The 7,661-nt window shown below is 41.0% G+C and overlaps 1 protein-coding gene across 1 annotated transcript in view; it reads right to left on the bottom strand.

Moving 5' to 3' along the window:
- Window positions 1-636: 636 nt before the first annotated feature.
- Window positions 637-7,661, bottom strand: part of arxa (aristaless related homeobox a) — a 28,756-nt gene continuing 21,731 nt past the window's right edge. The window contains exons 5-6 of the transcript XR_008724413.1: window positions 997-5,964; window positions 637-867 (exon numbers count right to left, since the gene is read on the bottom strand). The gene's annotated coding sequence lies outside the window, so the exon portion shown is untranslated. The remainder of the gene's footprint in view (window positions 868-996; window positions 5,965-7,661) is intronic.

The following is a 7,661-nucleotide window of genomic DNA, read 5'->3' as shown; positions in this document are numbered from 1 at the left end:
CACATTTACAAAATCAATCCAAATATATTTGAGATTTGCATAGCGGCTGAATTAGCACACAATGAACATTTGCCTGAAAGTAAGCAGTTGAAGTTGGCGATATTGCAGCAGAAAACATCACTAATAGACTGCATCCACTGTAAACTTCCTGATTTTATTAAATAGTTGGAGAATTATTTTTTAGCCGAGACAGGGGCGTAGCTTTGAAGTCCATTTAGTCACAATGAATTATTGACTGCAACATGTTGCTAATCAACAGCTTGTTAAAGTTATGATTTTTATTGACAGCATCAAACACAAACTAAATTAGAATTTATAATTAAAATCTATCTCAAAGGTTGGATGTTGCCTATTGTTTAGAAATGCTTTTGTGGTTGCAGAATAAATTCTGGGATGTAATTAAAAGTTTGTCTTGAATGACACATGGCATATAATGTGCATAGAACAGCTTGGCTTGTTGACCAAACATTGATTTTCCTGTAGACTTTGAAATATATTGGCAGCAACAAGCTTCCTACTTGTAACCTAATTAGAGATTTGTTGTAGATCGACTGAATGCCGTAATATTGCTCAGATATAGCTTTGCAAAGATTGACTGTTAGTGTCAGAAGAATATAACCAATATGTTAATTCACCTTTAATTTCTTAAGCATTTTGTACAATAAGAATTAATACAATTTAATCCCTCAATCATGAATTGATTTTAAACAGTCAGTTGTGCTCCGACGTTCAAGATTCAAAAAGAAGACATTTATGCTCTTAAAAATATTTTATGGTTAAATAATTGTCATTATTAGTAATGCTGGATCTGTTGTATAAAACAACTCAACACTTTAGTAAGTAGACATAGCAACTCTTACTCCCAAACTTAGGAGAAATCTTAGGAGAAACCGCACGAGAAATCTGAAGAAGGGTTTCGGCCCGAAACGTTGCCTATTTCCTTCGCTCCATAGATGCTGCTGCACCCGCTGAGTTTCTCCAGCTTTTTTGTGTAACCTTAGGAGAAATCTTGATTGACCACAGTTACTGGAACAAGGTTCATTTTCATCCATTGTAAAGATTAATTTTCATCACGTGCATATACGTTTTTGAATTTCCACACAAGTAGGAAAAAGTTTTAAAAATCGATGCTTTGTATTTGTGCTATTGGGGAACCAAAGAAAGTTCCGCATGTAATAAAACGGAAATGCAGATGCTGGTTTATACCAGAGATAGACAAAATGTTATCCAGTCGGTCAGGCAGCAACTCTAGAAAATGAATAAGTAACGTTTTGGGTCGGGACCCTTCTACAAACAGCAAGGTTTTGCATGTATCTGTTCCAGTTGAATGTGGTTAAGGTCAATATAAAGTTTCAAAGTGAAAGAATAAAACTGTGGTTTTATATCAGATTCAGATTCAGATTCAACTTTAATTGTCATTGTCAGTGTACAGTACAGAGACAACGAAATGCAGTATATATATATATATTCCAGTCTTGGAAATTAAAGCTAAATGTGAGGAGTCACTAAATGGCTTGTCCCACGAGCATACGACTCCATGCGGCAAGCGCGACCTAATGTGCGACCACATTAGGTCGCGCTTGAGCCTTACGGCCTCGCGGGGCCAGTCCCACTTCGATTGCCAGAGCCGTATGGAGTTCCTCGCAGCACTCGACCTCTGCATGGCCCGCGCTTCCGGTTTGGTTGCGCTTGCCGCATGCAGGTCGCATGCTCGTGGGGCAGGCCCTTAATTGTATTATGAGCAATCTGGCACCCAATTAATGTACAGCAAGTTTGCTCAAGCAGCAGCGAGATAGACAGATAATATGTTGTGGAATGAAATTGGTTGAGGGGAGATATGTTGGAAAAAACATTAAAGTCTTTTATCACCTATCATTCTATTCACCTTTCATTCTTTAACTGGTGCTGTAAAACATTTCCAATCCACGGCAGAATGCACTGAATGAAATAACATCTGTAAAATACTTCACCGCTTCGACTTTGTATCGTCTGCAGTGAGACACGAGAAGAAAGATGCAAATACATACATTTCTGAATGCCGCACAGGAAAAGTAGTAATTGCTTAGTATTTGGAGACACAAGGAACTGTAGATGCTGGTTTGCCAAAAAAACACACAAAGTGCTGGAGTAACTCAGTGGGTCAGGCAGCATCTCTGGAGAACATGGTTAGGGCAATGTTTTGGATTGGGACCTTTCATCAGATGAATGAATCTTGAAATGTCGCTTGTCCATGTTCTCCAAAGATGCTGCCTGGCTTGTTGAGTTACTACAGCATTTTGTTGCTTTGGTATGTTCCCAATTTCAAGTATTTTGTGCGAAGTTGCTGCTACTTCCAGGTATCAGAATCTAGAGGATGCAACATACATCTAGACCCTCCCAAAGAGAGGGACACTGTTATGATCCACAAGCAGTTGTGAAGACATCAACAATCCAATCTGATGTTTACCTCCACAATTTTCTAACAAAAAGTATATATATCTTAGCTTTTCTCACATCTGAAACTGATGATCAATTAATTTGCATCATCAGACTTCCTCTTCATGATTTGTTGAATGGGATATTAAGTTTGTTCAATAATATATTGGGAAAATTCCCAAATACTTCTCACCTGCTTCATCGGAAAGACTCAAAGTGCTGGAGTCACCCAGCGGGGCAAGCAGCATCCATCCTTCTTCAGACAAACCTGCTACATCAACAAGTTTCCAACGCAGAGCAGTACAGGGAGCATTTCCAAATTTGCATAGGTAAAAAACATCTTTATATTGATCTGAATAAATGCACAAATGTGTTCCAGAGCATGAAGTCATGCAGTGATACTGCTTGTTGGAGATTCACGTCCGTGACTCAGATGGATATTGAGCAGTAATCTGTAAAGCAACAGTTACTACTGCACTTATCAAGTGAGGCACCTCTCTCTGAACCTGGTTACAGTCATACACAATTTCAAGCCAGCTTGTTCTTAGAGGCTTTAGAAATAAGATGCTGTTGCAGGTTATGCAAGGTTACTGTATATTTAAAGCCTGTACTTAGTAAGCATAGAGAATATAATTTTATTACAGGTTATATTTTATTCAGAGAGGTATGGATATAGCCTGGAGTTAAAGTTATGGTTATAACTAACATTTATTTTGTATTTTTGCACATGCGGAGGAGATTCATGAAACCCCACCCCTATAGAATCGTAGAATTATGCAGTATGTATACAGGCCCCCAGGGCACCACTCTAAATCTTTGCTTGGGACATGCAAGATGACTAAATGGAACATTTACATCCCATTATCTATCTGTATTGAGTGGTACCGTGGGCTCTTTGGTGGACTACCTGCAGCATCCAATATCAACTCTTTGTGTTGACTGCAGAACGTCAATGCTTTGTGATCCTATATTTGTTGGTGTGTGTGTGTTGGTGTGTGTGTGTGCGCATGTTTCTGTGCGTGTGCATATTTCTGTGTGTGTGTGTGTGCGTGCGTGCATGCGTGTGCATATTTCTGTGCGTGTGCATATTTCTGTGTGTGTGTATGTTAGGGTGTGTGCATGTTCATATGTGTGTGTGTTTACATCAACGGTGGAACAGGCGGAGGATGATGACTGACTTTAGTCAGACTCGTCACTGCGGTGGGAAGGCGGATGAAGGCTGCAGCAAAAAAGGGTCCCCGGCCATCTTGGACTCCATGCCACTGGATCCTGACCCAGATCTGTCAAAAACCATGTGGTGGCCGTCTGTGTACCAGTCTCCCCACGTTAAACAAAGTCACGCGCAAGCGTCCTCCCAAAAGAAGACAGTCATACTCGTTTCGAGTGACCGCCGATGATGATGATGCCAGGCCCTTCAGCCCACCTTGTCCGTGCCAATCTAGTTAACAAAGTGAGTTAGTACCATTTGCCTGCATTTAGCCCATAGCTCTCCAATCCATTCCTATCTATATATCTGTCAAAATATATTTTAAAAAGCCAGAATTGTATCTGTTTATATAGCTTCCTCTGGCAGCTCATTCCAGATATGGGCTACCTTCTGAGTGAAAATGTTGCCCAAGGTCTCTCTTAAATCTCTGTCCTCTCACCTTAAGTCTATACCCTCTAGTTTTACCATGAGCGGCGATCACATTATCTAGTGCCCCACATGATCTTGTACACATTGATAAGGACACCGCTCAGCCTCCTGTGGTCCAATGAAATCCAGCCCCTTCCTACAACTCAAACCCACAAGCCTAGGCAACATTCTGGCCATGGTTTGATACAGTGTGGAAACAGCCCCTTCGGCCCACCTTGCCCACACCGACCAACGTGTCCCAGCTACACTAGTCCCACCTGCCCGCGTTTGGTCCATATCCCTCCAAACCCGCCCTATCCATGTACCTATCTGTTTCATAAATGTTGGGATAGTCCCTCCCTCAACCACCTCCTCTGGCAGCTTGTTCCTTACACCCACCACCCTTTGTGTGAAAAGGTTGCCCCTCAGATTCCTATTGAATCTTTTCCCCTTCACCATAAACCTATGTCCTCTGGTCCTCGATTCACCTAATCTGGGCAAGAGACTCTGTGCATCTACCCGAGCTATTGCTCTCGTGATTTTATACATCTGTTCTGTGAATCTGTTCTGCACCTTTTCTAACTTAATGACATCCTTTCGATAGCTGACTGATCAGAACTGCACACTGTACTCCAAGTGTGGACTCACCAGCGACTCATGCAGCTGCATCATGATGTCCCAACTCAATACTCTTCCCAATGAAGGCAAGAACGCCTTCTTCACCACCTTGTCCACCTGACACGTCATTTTCAGGCAACCACGAGCCTGTACGCCCAGATCTCCCTGTCTAGCAACATTTTCCAGGGCTCCACCATTGACTGTGTAAGTTCTGCTCTAGTTTGCCATTCCAAATCACAGCACCTAACACTTGTCTCGAGTTCCATTTCATTTGCCATTCCTTTATCCACCTATCCAACTGATCTATATCCTGTATCTCACTGATTCAAACGCTCACCTGGTTTCTCCTCCTTTCAGTTGCCATTGGTTTCCTTCACGTTGTATTCTATTTTATGAGGGCATATGGAAAAGCAAGTTGTTGTAGTAATAGAAACAGCGGACATTTACTCCATAAAGCAGAGACAGCAGATGCTGGGATCTGAAGCAGTTCATAGAGCAGCTCCAGAAATACCTTTAAATCCTAGCACAACAAAATTTAATTTCATACCCTCAACTTTTAAATTGATTGGAGGAATTGGCAAACGTACAACTTCTTCTACTCTTTAAACTGCCCACAAACCTCCTGTGCCCCCATGTAGTTTATTCTTCAGACTGGCTTATCTTCCTGATCTTCACACCAGTGGTCTTTAAGGGTCTAATCACTCATGTACTCTACCTAAACTTTCCTTCCTGCTACTTTAAAAACCTGCTCCTATTCTATGGCATCAACAGTTAATCACCCCTTATTTTTCCTCGTCCCCCTGAATGATCCATGCGTTATGGGTGTTCGATGGATTCATAAAATAATCATAGACTTCACCTTTGGTTTATTACAAATGGGCAGATAATGATGCATACCAATTTTCATGAGGAGTACTCTATGCATCCGTCTCAAAGGATAGCTGAGATTTGGAGAAAACAACTTGTACTTAAGTAGCACTTAACATGCAGATAATGTCTCAAAGTGCTTTATAAAATGGAACTAGTAAAATACAATGGTTACCAATGTGTTGGAAGAATAAATATGAGCTTCAGACTGGTGACAGGAATATGATAGGAAGAATCGAGTCTTGAACTCCATCCAAACGAGATGAATGCGGTGATGAAAAGCAGAAAGAAAACACCAAAGGTGAGAAGGCGTGAACCAAAAAAGGAATTTCTAAATAAGAATAAAACTTTGCAGCAGTTTTCTTGACTCGGGTGCATTGTAGCAGTGGGACGGGACTTCGAACAACTCCTCTGATTGTCCTGTCCTTGATCCGCTTGTGGTCCAAAACCTACAAGGCAGAATTCAGTGGAAGTTAGCTACAAGGCTAAGTCAGTGAATTGTAATAGTCATCTAAAATCTCAACAGTCTTACGTGGTAATAGATCAGGATTCACTTTACAGAATGACATATTTACTTTACTTAATATTGTGTTCTGTGCTAAGCTAATCAGTTTTCTGAAAACAACCAAAGCATGAGAGAAAATACAAAAGGATTGGTTCCATTTAAAAAGAAAAACCCATTTTTTGTTTAGATTAGAGATACTGCATGAAAACAGGCCCTTTGTCCCACCCAGAGCGTGCCGACCAGCGATCCCTGTATACTAACGCTATCCTACACACTGGGGACAATTTATAATTCTTACCATAGCCAGATCAACTTACAAACCTGCATGTCTTTGAGTGACTGGAGAAAACCCACAGTTACAGGTAGAATGTACAAACTCTGTACAGACAGCACCCATAGTCAGAATTGAACCCGGGTCTCTGGTGCTGTTTTAGGCTTTAGAGCTACAGTGTGGAAACAGGCCCTTTGGCCCATCGAGTCTGCACCGACTATCGGTCACCCTATACACCAGCACTATCCTACACACAATGGACAATTTACAATTTTACTGAAGGATGTGACATCAAATGCTGGATTAACTCAATGGTCAGGCAGCATCTTAGTTTAGTTTAGTTTACTTTAGTTTTAAGATACAGCGTGGAAACAGGCCCCTCGGCCCATCGAGTCCATGCAGACCGGCAATAACCCCGCACGCTAGACAATAGACACAATTTACAATTTTTATCAAAGCTAACCAACCCACAACCTGCACGTCCTTGGAGTGTGGGAGGAAACAGGAGAAACCAGAGAAAACCCACGTAGCCACAAGGAGAACAGACAAACTCCATACAGACAGCACCCGTAATCGGGATCAAACCCATATCCCTGGCACTGTAAGCCAGCAACACTACCGCTGAACCACTGTGCCTCCCCTTTAAAAAAAAAATGTATTATTCATTATGATCAATGTTAATAACAGAAAGGAAACCTGAGGGGCAATAAATTCACTCAGATGGTGGTGGTTATATGGAACAAGCTGCCAGAGGAAGTAGTTGAGGCAGATACTATAATAACCTTTAACGGACATTTTGACAGGTACATGGATAGGATGGTTTTAGAGGGATATGGGCCAAACATAGACAAGTGGGACTATTGTAAATGGGACATGCTGGACGGCATGAACAAGTTGGCATCAGTAACCCAGGAAGTTATTATAAATTATTCATCCGCTGCAAAAGACCACTCAGAATGTCTGAGAACCACAGCTTTTGTGTCAAATTTTTAACATATTTGTCTTCCAGACCACGTTGAATTGAGTCATAATTTCAACCAACCTTCCAATCCTTAATGAACCATTATAAATGTCAAAGCTGGTATTGGCTGCGTCGATTTATATAAGTTGGCAATTAACAAACATTTTAAAAAAAAATCTAACGGACGACACAATAACTGGAATTTTTGTCAGGTCTTTTAATGAACTTATTTATGTGAATATGGATAAAAGTAGTAATATTCAAATTTAAATAGATTACTGCAAACACAATTATTTGGCAACAAAGTTGTGGCAGAAAGGCACAATGGTGATTCTTTTCATGAACTTAATGGCAGGAACGAGAAATGTTCATGACAAATTTCCATGTGAAAGTCAGCTTTGCCGTAATT

The sequence above is a fragment of the Leucoraja erinacea genome, chromosome 13, assembly GCF_028641065.1.
Source record: "Leucoraja erinacea ecotype New England chromosome 13, Leri_hhj_1, whole genome shotgun sequence".
NCBI lineage: Eukaryota > Metazoa > Chordata > Chondrichthyes > Rajiformes > Rajidae > Leucoraja > Leucoraja erinaceus.
Note: the sequence above shows the minus strand (reverse complement) of the source record. Positions and strands in the feature narration are given on the sequence as shown.